The sequence below is a fragment of the Petaurus breviceps genome, unplaced genomic scaffold (assembly GCF_028583685.1).
Source record: "Petaurus breviceps papuanus isolate PSGF00001 unplaced genomic scaffold, PetGlider_PUasm1.0 126, whole genome shotgun sequence".
NCBI classification, from domain to species: domain Eukaryota; kingdom Metazoa; phylum Chordata; class Mammalia; order Diprotodontia; family Petauridae; genus Petaurus; species Petaurus breviceps.
The window spans coordinates 18,669,251-18,682,411 of record NW_027185655.1 but is presented as its reverse complement, the minus strand read 5'-3'; positions in this window follow the sequence as shown (position 1 = coordinate 18,682,411).

The following is a 13,161-nucleotide window of genomic DNA, read 5'->3' as shown; positions in this document are numbered from 1 at the left end:
AGCAGCCTGGCTTTATCAAGAACATGTGATACCTTACTAACCAGTACTCTGAAACTCATACTTACTCCTTCCTCCTAGGGCCCCTCCCTTTCTCTTCACAAAGGGTGTGGAGGTTGGACATTAGAGAACTTCTTTGAAATCCTCCACTATTTAAGGGGAGCACACAGGAAATTCTCTTCATTGTTCTCTAACACACTGTTTTCCTGGACTTCATCATCTTAAGAAACTTATTGGGGTGGCTAGGTGGTGCAGTGAATAGATCACCCACACTGGGGTCAGGAGGACCTGAGTTCAAATCTGACCTCACACACTAAACACTCACTAGCTGTGTGACCTTGGGCAAGTCACTTAACCCCAATTGTCCTGGCCTTCCCTGTGCGCAAAAAAAGAGAAACTTATCATTTTGAAAGATGAAATCAGCTCAGAAAGTCTCACTTTCTCATATTATTTCCCACCCAGGTTGCATGCCTTCATCATGCCCTCACACCAAGAAATCTTTCTCTCCTCTCTCCTCTTGAGATTCTTTTTATGTGTTGTCTCTTCTATTAGATTGTCAGCTCCTTGTGGAAAGGAAGTGCCATGTCTTTTATCCTCAGTAATCAACATTTAATTAGCGTTTAATGAGCCCATTTTGACAGGGCTGATATGTTGTTAGATCAGGGGAATACCATTGATATAGCTTACCTAGATTTGCCAAAAAAAAGTTCTCATATGATATTTGTGGAGAAGGTGGAAGAGAGAGACTGACAGACAGACATGAAGAGAAGGAGAGAGAGACAGAAATAGAAAAGCAGAGACAGAGAGAGAAAAGGCATATCTTGAACTGGTCAAAGGGACAGATTTAAGTGAAACATTTGATAAAATATTTCATGCTATTTTTGGGGGGGGAGGGTTGATATAAAGTAGTGTACACAAAACAATAAAACATCTAAATGGATTTGCAACTGGTTGAATGTTCTGACTTGAAGACTAATCACCAATGGTTCTATGTCAACTTGGCATGAGGTTACCAGAAGAGTGCTCTAGGAATATCTTCTTGGTCCTGTGTGCTTTTGCATCTTTATTGATAGCTTAAATAAAATCCTAAGTGGCATGGTATTCACACTTGCAGATGAAAAAGCTGGGAGGGAGAGATAGTCAAAATGCTAGAGGACAACTCACAATCCATAAACACCTTTATAGACTAAACATTGGGTTAAGTCCAATCTGATGAAAGACAGTAAGAAGAATTACACTTGAGTTTGGGGGGAAAACACTTCACAAGTACAGAACAAGGCAGGGATAGCTACAAACCACTTTTAAAAAACATATTAGGGGATGGGGTTTAGTGGATTATAAACTCACTATGATTCAGCAGTATGATGGGGCAGCCCAAAAAATCTAATGTAATAAATATGGAGTTGCATTGAGAGGCATGGCTTACAGAAATAAGGAGCTGACAGTCCCTCTGTTACTCTATCCTGGTCAATTCCCATTTGGATTGTTTTGTCAGTCCAGGTACCATAAATGAAGAATATTGCTAAGCATTTAAGTGTCCAGAAGAAGGCAGTTAAAATGGTAAAGGGTCATACTAAGATTAATAGAAGAAAAAGATGTTGAGAGGTCTTGGGATGGAGGAGAAGATGTGATAGTTATCTTCAAAACTGTCCATGTGAAGGACAGACAGGTTTCTTTTGTTTGGCCCAAGAGGGCAGAACTAGAAGCAATGAGTGAAAGTTACTGAGTAGAAACTCATTTCCTGCTTGCTGTCAGGGGAATCTTCCTAGCAATAAGAACTGTACAAAAGTGGAATGAGTAACTTCAAGACATAATGGATTTCCTCTTCTTAGCGGCCTTTTAGTAAAGGTGGGATAACACTTTGTTGGGTATACTATAGTGGGAATTTCTTTTGCCTGTGCTTGGATAAGATGCCTGCTGTGAGGACCCTTCCAGGTCTAAATTTATGATCCAATGATCTCTGCTTAGTTTAAAGAGACTTTTGACTCACTCTGTATGTGAAAGGGTAATTCTATTTTAAAATTTATAATCTACTCTTATGTTGTCTATAATCCAAAAGTTATTTATATTGCATTTGCTAATAGAATGATGCTTTTATTTTAGGATATGCTGAGGATTTCCATCCAAACTCATGAAATATAAACCAATAAAAACACGTCTGCTTAGCCAGTTAGTCTTCTCTTGGACTATATTGGTCCCAAGTTCATCCTTTCTTATACACTACAGGTCCTCATGTCAAATCACAGCTAGGTAGCATTTCTAGTAGCCTAGGCACATCATGGATAGTATAAATGTGTGTGGTAAGTGTAGGAGGTGATCCTGAATTAATGTAGAAATGAATGTGGTCTTATCTCTTTTGCTTTCTACTTTCTGTCCTTACTAGGAAAATTGGAAGATGCAAGGTAGACGGTAGTGGTAGGGATATGGAAGGCACCAGCAGTTTATCAAGTTGAGGCTTGGGGCCAAGGAGTAAGAAAGATCTGAGTTCTTCCCTAAATCTTTGTGTTAGTGTAAGAACTTGAACCTGGAAAACTGGCATATTTCCCAGGTTATCCCCTACTCTATACTAGACATGGATAAAATATCCTAGTTGATACACTGTGACCTGACCTTTAGGCTGCTAAGAACTCCTCTTTCTAATCTTGATTCCTGACTCACACCATCTTGGGAAAGCCTTTCCCAATTAATCCCAGTAATTCTCTAATCAGGAGCCTGTATTTTGCATTCTCTCATTGCTTATATATCTATCCAGCTGTACTCTCTTGATTCACATATTACTTTGAAAATTTTAAAAGTTACATCACATGTTTCTATTGTCCTTACAGCTAGCCTCTCCAAGGCAGATCCCATATCTACCTTCTTTTTCTTCTGATTTCCCAGCATTACAACTTGCAAAGTGCGACCCACATAGCAGGGATTCAATAATTGGCTTAATTAAGGAGATGAAGTAATTCTGAAGATTCAGTTCATGGGACTGGGTGGAAGGGGGTCAGGAGAAATAGGCGGAGGAAGAGATAGATCCAGTTACTAAGTTGAAACACTGCCCAGATCCAGGGCTCAGACAGCCAGCTCTTTGGCTCTCTTTCACATAGCAAGTCTTCCCTCCAGCTCCTGCTGGGCTGCAGACCTCATGGGGAGTAAGTCAAGAGAGCAGGCAATGCTTCTCTGGCTCCTTCCTCAGTGCTCACAGAAGGGCAGATAATCTGCAGAGGAGATCATTAGTCTAGTACAAGGTTTGTGTGACTTTAAGTAGGTGTCTTCAAAAGTCCCATGTGAAATCAACCATTATAAAAAAAAATCAAGTACCACTTCAAATAGGCAGTGTTCTACATAGACTTTTCTAGGGCAGAGATTTTGTTTGGAGGTGTTTGTGTGCATGATACTGTGTATATTCTTACTAAGAGATATTGATCTTTGTCACCAGTACTACAGTAAATATGGTGGGAAACTCAACAAAAGCTCAAAGCTGGGATACTCAGTCTTACCTCTCTCTCTCTGTGTCTCTCTCTCTCTCTTTCTCTCTCTGTCTCGATATAAATAGATGTACATATGTATTTATGATATATATATACATATTTAGAAAATTCATCTAAAGTCAATATCCTCATTACCAAAATAAATAGAAATTTGAAGAGTTTTAAAGCATATTTGGTGTACAAAAAGAGTACTAGTTTGTGTGTCAGGAGATGAGAGTGGACCTCCAGCTCTAATACTTACTATTCATATGGTCAAAGATGTTACTTAGTCTCTTTGAATAAATTTTATATGCAAAATGGGGGTGATAATATCTGTTCTTCCTTAAATGACTGCTTCAGGAAAAGTGCTTCATACACTTTATTTTATTTTATTTTTTGCTTTTTGGAGGGCAATTGGGGCTAAGTGACTTACCCAAGGTCACATGGCTAGTTTTTCATGTTAAGTGTCTGAGGCCGGATTTGAACTTAGGTCCTCCTGACTCCAGGGCCGGTGCTCTATTCACTGCACCACCTAGCCACCCCCCTCACTGCACCACCCCAGGTACTATATACTTTAGATGATATAATATATTGAGACTATTATGGTATATTGTGTTATGTTATTCTATATCACAGTGTACATATTTCCAAGGAAAAACAATATACAGAAAGTCCTCAAATTACAATGGATTGTTTTCCCTTCTCCATGCCAAGCCTTACTAAGGTCACCCTCTTCTCATCCCATCCCCTCCTATATCAGAGAGCAGATTCCTTCTGTGATCATTCATCTCTCTCCATTAGACTAAGTCTCTCAACATCTACTGGCTACTTCCATGGTACCTTTAAACAAGATCATAAAATAATTTTAAAAAATTAAAAACCAACTCTTGACTAAAAACAAAACACAACACCTTTTGACCCTACCAACTGCCCAAGCTATATCACATCCTGACTTTCTTAGCCAAACTCCTACAAAAAAAAAACTGTCTATATTCATAGGCCTGATTTACCATCCTTTCATTCTTTTCTTAATGCTTTGAAATCTAGTTTATAACCTAATCACTCACTTAAAATTTCTTACTCTGTAGCTATGTGACCTTGGGCAAGTCACTTGACCCCAACTGCCCTCCAAAAAGCAAAAAAAAAAAATTCTTACTCCAAAGTTACCATCATGATCTCTTAACAGCCAAATCTGATGCTTTTTCTCAATTCTCATCTTTCTTGGAGATTTTTCTGTAGCATCTTACACTCATGAAGACCCTCTTCTTACAGATACTCTTTCCTATCTGTTTCTGTTGTGACTTTTTTCTTCTTTTGTTTTGTTTAGAAAAGCAGCAGGTGCAGAGGATAGAGAGCAGGAGTCAGGAAGACATGGGTTTGAATCTTGTCTCAGATACAGAGTGAAATCACTTAAACTCTTTCAGCCTCTCTTTCCTCCCCTGTAAAATGGGGTTCATAGTACCTACCTTACCTGTATTATGAGAATTAAATGAGGTAATACATTTGCAAATGTTAAAGCATAACCTGCTAGCTATTATTATGATTATAATCATGCAAAGGGCCTTAAAAACCTTAGAGGGCTGTATAAATATCAACTATTACTATATTTTGTGACATTGTTCCCTCCTGTGTCTCCTCCTACCTATCAAACCTCTCCTTTCATTATCCTTTATTCGGTCCTCTTCCATATCAAACCCCCTCTCCATAAGTATTTCCCAAGTCTCTATCCTGGGCCCTCTTTGCCTCTCTATATTTCCTTTAAACTTAGCCACCATGTGCTTAAATATTATCTCTATGTGGATGTCCTCCAGATCAACATATCTAGGCACAGCCTCTCACTCAAGCTTCAGTAATGCACCATGAATTTATGCATTTTAAACTAGATATTCTGTGTACATATCAAATTCAACATGTCTAAAAGAGAACTGATTGCTTTTTCCTCTTCCACACTTCTTCATTTCTGTCAAGGACACCACTAACTTTCCAATTACCAGTGTTTGAAATCTTGATGTTATGGCCAACTTCTCACTCTCACTCACCCACAGGTGCACCATGTCTCCCTACAGGGGAACATGCCTGCTAGACCTTTCATTTCCACTCAGGCTAATTGCAATTCTTATCTAAGATGTGTTATAGTACCTGATCCAAGCTCTATGAATTGTTGTATGTATATCTCATTGTTTGCCAAATCTTATAAATTCTACCTCCACTGTCTCCTATATCTGTTCACTTTTTACCAGGGACTGGGCTATCACTCTGTTTCTGGACCTCATTTATTTTTACATAGCCTATGACAATATCCTCCCAATTAGACCTTTTAGCTTACATCTCTTTGTTGATCTAATCCATCCTCCACACAGCTAGCAAAATGATGTTCCTAAAGCAAGGTATGACCATGTCACATATACCCTTCCAAACAATAATCTCTAGTGCTTCTCTATTATCTATAAGATCAACTATAAGCTTTCCTTTTTTGGTACTTAGAGTCCTTTATGACCTGGCTGTAACCTACTTTTCTAGCCTCATTATATATTACTCTCCTCCATGAACACAATGGTCTAGTGAAAATTGCCTTCTTATTATTACTCACACAAAGCACTCCATCTCCCATCTCTACATCTGTGTCCTGATTTTTACCCATGCAGAGAGTATACTCTATACTCATTTCTGCCTCTTGGAATCCCTAGCTTCCTTCACATCTCAGCTCATTCACCTCCCTCTACATAAATCTTTTCTTTCCTGATCCCTGTTTATTTTATTTCTACTTTGACATGTTAACTCCCCTAGCTAGATTTTAGTTCCTAAAACATAGATTCTTAACTGGAGATCTGTGAACTTGTCTTTTTTCGTTATTTAAATTTTTTATTATATTATAGTTATATATCACGTGTAATATTATTTTTAAGATTACTGGTTTCCTTTGTAATCCTACATATTTTATTTTGTGTATTATTTTATGCATCTGAAAACTGCCAAAAAGGCTTTCCATGACAAAAAATGAAGCAGCCAAAATCATTGCCCTAGAGGGAAAGGGATATTTTAGTTTTTTCTTTGTATACTTAGCATTTGGCGCACAGTAGGCATTTATAAATGCATGGTGATTTATTGATTCTGAAAGATAAGTTAATTGTGTGAAACTGACACCAATGACACTTCCAGCACCAGCTCCTCCATGACTCATTTCCTGATTCCCATAATGACTACTGTCTCCACCCAATTCATTTGCAGCCATGGTGGACAGATCTAGCCTAGTGCCAGCAAAGCCTGTGTTCAAGGGCCACTTGTGCCACATACCAGCTGTGTGACCCTAGGCAAGTCACAGCCTCTCAATGCTTCTAGAATGTTGAAGGATTAATGCTATTGGTCTTTTGTTATACCTAATTTCATTTATAAACATAAAACTTTCCTCTTCATTTATGTAAATCCACCACTAGCATTATTCATGTTAAGTAACCTATGAATCATCAAACATGTTAAAGCTGGAAGGGGCTTTAGAGATCAGCTCAGTGAACTTCCTCATATTATATTTAAAGAAACTGGAATTCAAAAAGTGACTTTTCTTCATCACACACCCAAGACTAAAGAGGCCTGAGTCTAAGTCTCTTGTCTCCCTGTTGAATGTTCTTTCAACTATACCGCCATAGTCCTTGGGGTGAATTCTTTGGGGGAGAAAAGCAAAACTGGAGAGATGTTTGGGGAGCAAAATAAAATAAAGGAGATAGGGATAGCTCTGAGGTAACTAACTGTGAGAACTTAGACAAGTCATTTCACCTCTAGGTCTCAGTTTCCTTATCTGTAAAAAGAAAGAGGTTAGACTAGGGAATCTCAAAGATCTCTTCGAGCATTAAAGCTATATTCTTATGATACTGTGAGGAAGAAGAAAAGAATTAACGAGGATAGGTGTTTACTTGTGAGAAAGAAAATGTCTACAGTGGACTCTAAATTTTGAGTGATAGAAGAATAGGAGGGAGAGGTGACATGATAAGAGTATAGACACTTCAATCTGGAATGGCAGTAGAAGGATGGGGTGTGGGGAGGAGAGATGCTGAAGGAATTGAGCAGACCTGCGTGAGAAGGGAGAGGGGAAATAGCATGTAATTTTATGTGTAAGTAAGTTTTCCAAGAAAGGTAGGTTCTTAGGATCAAAAGCATAACTGGGGTTATTATTCCTATATTGTGACTATATTGAAATTGTTACTTTTATGAGAGAAGGTAGAATACATTTGGAATAATCCCTATCTCAGGACAAAACAGAAGGGTGGATGATTTTTCCACACCTACATGAAAATGGTATCCTTTGGAAATTTGGGGCAATGATATTCTTATTCCCTACCATCACAGAGATAAAAACTAAAAGTACATAATAAGTTCACCACTTATTTTTATGTTAATAGGTGACACATAAGCTGTGAAAATTCCATAATAAATTAAAATTCCTAAATAAGAAGTAAATGAACATAGAATTCTGCAAATCCCATGATTTGGCTAGGGAAACACTGAGAGGTTTAAATCTTCATTTCTTCCCAAAGGCTGTTGCCATGCCAGCATCTGCATTCATTTCACCCCTCCAACCTCTCTCTCTCTCTCTCTTTCTCTCTCTCTCTCCTATTTATTTAAAGGCACATTTACTGAAGTCATCATTGTGTCTGATGTGACAGCTCTAACTTGGAAGCACAGAATCCATTTTGTATTATCAAATCAGGCAACAAGCAGATGCATTTTTAAATTTTAATTGTGACTTTTCACTAGATGCTTTATATTCCAAATTGATTAATCATAAGTATACAGAATGGAATGTGGGTAGATTAAAATGTTTTCATTTAGTTGATTTTACACAAATGGCACCTAAAAGCCCTTTCCAAAAAGATTGATTAAGGTGTCATTCATCCTCAATAGCTTTAAATTTGCTAAATCAATTTCTTTTTAGAATCTCTATAATCATATCAACTCCATCTAAAGCACATCTTCTAAAAGAAATGAAAAAAATCTAATATTCAATTCTAGTTCAATATCTAATATTCAAATATAAATTATTTTTAAAGAAAATCTTAGGATCAGATTTAGGACTAAAAGTGATATACTTAGTGATGCTTAGATACTTAGATGATCTTAGTGATATACTTATACATGCCAACTCCTTTATAAATAGATAGACTAAGGCCCAGGAAAGTGAAATGATTTACTAGTTGTCTTACAGGAAGTAGCAGAAACAGGGTTCAAACCTAGGTCCTCTGGCTCCCAAACTGTTTCCATTGTCCCACAGCTTAAACAACTACTTTCATTTCTTTTCACTAACTCAAAACTCAACTAAAGTGGTCATAGCACTCTAGCTTAAGAATTTACCATTAAAAAAAAGAGTAAATTCAGAAACTAAAATGAATTCATTTTTGGGAGGGAGCCATAGTGAGTTATTTTAAACTATATTTTATAATATGCTTTGCATTCCTGAAATATTCCCACTGTGCCTTCCTGTTCCTTCCTTCTACATACCTACAATGTACAAGGCACTATGCTAGCCACTAGAGAAAGATTTTTTAAAAATTTGTCTTGCCCTCAAGGAGCTTATATTCTACTGGGGTTACAATGTCTACTCACAAACGCAGGTACAAAGTAGCATGTTAACATGTTGAAGGAGAGTGAAAGAGAGTATACATAAACTGTGTCTAGAAGGAAGATAATGATTCAGATGGGTAGAAATTTATAGAAAAAGCATTACAGCCACAGAGAATCACCTAGATGAAAGCACAGAGGTGAGAGATGTAATGGAATGTCTAATCCAGGAAACAACTAATAATCCACCTTCAGAGAGGAATGTGAGCTAAATATGGAAAGGTAAATTGGAAACAGATCATGGAAGCCTTTGATATTAGTCTGAGGAGTTATGGGGTCACCAGTTTTTGAAGAGGAGGGTCATGGGAAATATCTACTTCTTAAAATTAGTTTTTTGGTAAATGTATGAACAATGAAGTTAACAAGGGAAAACCTAGGAGTATTAAGGAATTCATCAAAATAATACATGTAATAGATGATAAAGGTAGCTTGTAGCCATGGGAGTAGAGAGAAATGGACATGTAGAGATGGAATTAACAAGATTTAGTGATTGGATAGGGGATGGAGAAGTAGTGGAGAGACAGTCTTGTAGTAGAAGACCCAAAAATTGACTCTAAGAAGAAATTAAACATTTGACTTATTTCCCCTCTCCCCCACCCCTACTCCTACCCTTCTCTCTGCAAAGACAGGACTGCTTGATAACATTATCTTAGCTAAATTTTTTACTTGGGAAATTTAAAAATCTTCATCTTCTCCCTGGTTCTGCCATATCATGCCAGCAAATATTGAAGATCTTTTGGAATAGTTAAATGTTATTTCATCAGTTCCTCATAAATCCCTGAAACCTAGGCAAAAGAAATTATATGACTTATCCAAAATCAAGACTATAGATAATAGGTAGATTTTATAAACTAGCAAACTACAGCCTATTCTAGGATCCTGACTATTCCTACCAAATATCATCTACCTCCTACAGTTTCCAAGTCTAACCGAAGTGAAAAGAAAGAGCCCTATTTGGCATCACACTAGACAATATACCCCGAAATTATACTCTAACAAAGAATAAAAAAAGAAAGAGGGGAAGCAGTTTAACAAAAACCAACAAATTAATGTAACTGATGGCAACATATATGCAATATCCATAGCTACCCACCTTTCCAAAGATCAGTTCTTCCCAGAACTTCTATGCTACCCTCCTGACTCTTTGAACTTTCCCCACAATATCCCCTGCTGGCAGTTTCCCCTCTTTCACCATTCTTCATTTTCAGATCACTTTTACATGTTGTCTTCTCCCTTAAGAATAAAAGCTTTCTGAGGGCAGGGATGGTCTTTCTTTCTGCTTGTGTTTGTATTCTTTGCATTTGGCACAGTGCCTGGCACATAGCAAGTGCTTCCATAAATATTTGTTGAATGGCTAATATTGAAATGTTTGCATGACTGCACATATAGAATCTACAGGGGGAGGGAAAAGAGGAAGTTAGAAAATTTGAAACTCAAAAAATGAATGTTAATTTTTTTGTTTACATGTAATTAAAAAATTAAAATGTAAAAAAAAATTAATACTTGTTGACTTGATTTGGGTGTGACTATTGGTCATCACAGCACACCCACAGAGTATAGATAGATAGATAGATAGATAGATAGATAGATAGATAGATAGATAGATCAACTGCTATATTCAGTGAAGTTTTTGAGTTAGGACAATTTGCTTTACAAAAACCAACACAGAAATTGAGATCCAAACCATATTACTAAAACTTTAGTTCTTTTGAGCAAAACTATTGCATAGATTCAATTCCAGAGAATACCTACTAAGGGGCAACACCTGATACAGTGGAACAAATATTGTATTTTGAGTCAGAGGATGTGTGTTCAAATTCTGACTTTGTCAATTACTACCTGTTTGTTGCTGTTGTTTGTCCTTTATTGTCAAAGAGGAACATGGAATCAAGAAGGTGATGCCATGATATGCAAGTGAATTGGATTTAAGTGAGGAACGGTCTGCAAAGTCACCAGCCTTACCCTCTCCTCCAGAGCCACATGGGTCTAGTGTGAAACCTTAGGAAAGCTACTTCTCATATCTGGAACTCAGTTTCATCAACTGTAAAATGGTGGGGGGGCTAAGGTGGGGGATACGGTGGGGGAGGACTTGAAAATTATCTCAAAAGCCCTTCCCATGACTAAAACTATGGTCTTTGGAACAGCTTTCTTTTTTTCTTTCTTTCTTTTTTCCCCCTTTTTTGGAGGGAAGAAGGTAGGGCCATTGGGGTTAAGTGACTTGCCCAAGGTCACAAGTCAAGTGTCTGAGGCCAGAGTTGAACTCAGATCCTCCTAACTCCAGGGCCAGTGCTCTATTCACTGTGCCACCTAGCTACCCCAACGGCTTTAAAAAAAAAAAAGAGTATTGCTATTTTTTTGTTTATATATCAGCTTCATTTCTAAATATATCCTTCCTCCCACTCCTACCCACAAATTGTACTCTAACAAAGAATAAAAAAAGAAAGGGGGAGAAGAGAAGTAAAAAAAAACAACAACAACAACACATTAATGTAACTGATGGCATACAGATATGCCATAACCATAGCTGCCCACTCATACAAAGAAAGGAGGTAGGGGTCTAAAATCCCAGTTTCGAATAAAATAGCATTCACACACAGAGAACAGTAACGCAGTAATGTGTGCCTTTAAATATAAACTCAAAATGAAGTCATTACTTTGTGATTTATAGTAGTAATATGTAAGAGAATGAACAAATTGAATTTCCTGGGGATGAAGAGAAGTCAGAGGATCTTTGGTTTGTTTATTTGTTTTCCTTTTTAATAAAGTGAATATTGTTCAAAATAATCTCCCAAGATGGAGTCAAGGGGACCTTTGAGACTCTCTCACAGCATCTGCTGATTTTCCTTCCACCCCAGCCCCTAACCCTAACCTTTATTATCCAATACTGCAATTTTAGTTCATTTATTTTTTGCAATTTTGCCAAAGGACCCGTCCTCAGTGTTGATTAATTACATTGAAAAGAGAGAAGATTTATTATCCAACAAGATTGTAAATTCAGGCGCTAACTTCAGCATTTTGTGGCTCAACGCAGCAGGCAGCCATGTGTGACAGGGCACTCCAAGGCCCAGAAGCTGAGGAGGTCTCTTTAACAAGGTCTGAGTAAGTAGGTCAGCTGTCACCTGTGACAGGGTTCAAGCTTCTCACAGAAGAGCACATTAGCTGTGGTATCCCAGGATCAGTTTTCGACAGCTGAGGATAGAATCTTTATGCTTTTAAAAGTCCTCAGTGTATTTTTTTTTCCCCAGTGGAAAGACCCATTTCTTTTGGCAGAGTTTAGATGTAAGATAAGACAAAAATCATAAATATGCTTTATTCTTTTTTTTTGAGCCCCAAAGGCCTCTTCTAAAACTTATGTGTTAAATACTTTTAAATAATGTGTTTTTTAATGCCAAAAGGTTATAGGAAAACACTGTTGTCAAACCCAGATTTCATTCTCCAAACCTAGACCTTTCTCATGATGGCAATGAAAATATGGAATAGCTAGACCTGGCCCATGTTTTCTTTTTATTTTTTTTACTTATTTCTAGAGGAAAAATATTCACCAGTTTAAAATCCTCTTGACTCTCAAATAAAAGTATTTAAGTGTTAGAAGCAACAACAATATCAGCAAAATCAAACTCCTTTTCTGTACTCTAGAGAACTGTAAAATTCTCATTCACTGCTAATGTATGCCTTTAACACCACTCAGTTATACCAGAAGACTAAAGCCAGCAAGAAACTATGGAGAGCACAATTGATCTTGACCTCTTCGCTCCCCACAGTTTTCTTGCTATGAAAACTTTTATTCAGTATAGAATCATCAGCCTTTGACCAACACAGCCACAAGAACATTTTGTTTCTCCTGGCTATACCAAGTTTGGGAGATTGAAACTGCAGAGTTGTGATGCCACTGATTAGCATAACTTCTGCTCTCATTCAGGTATGATGCATCTGACTGACCTATCATCTTTCTCCATGCTACCTTTATTCTGTCAAGGTACCCTTTAGAAGTGTTGTGAAGCTTATAGACCTCTTTTCAGAAGAATGTGCCAGAATGTACAAAATAAAATAGTCAAGATTACAAAAGAAATCAATTATTTTAAAATACAGTTATATCATT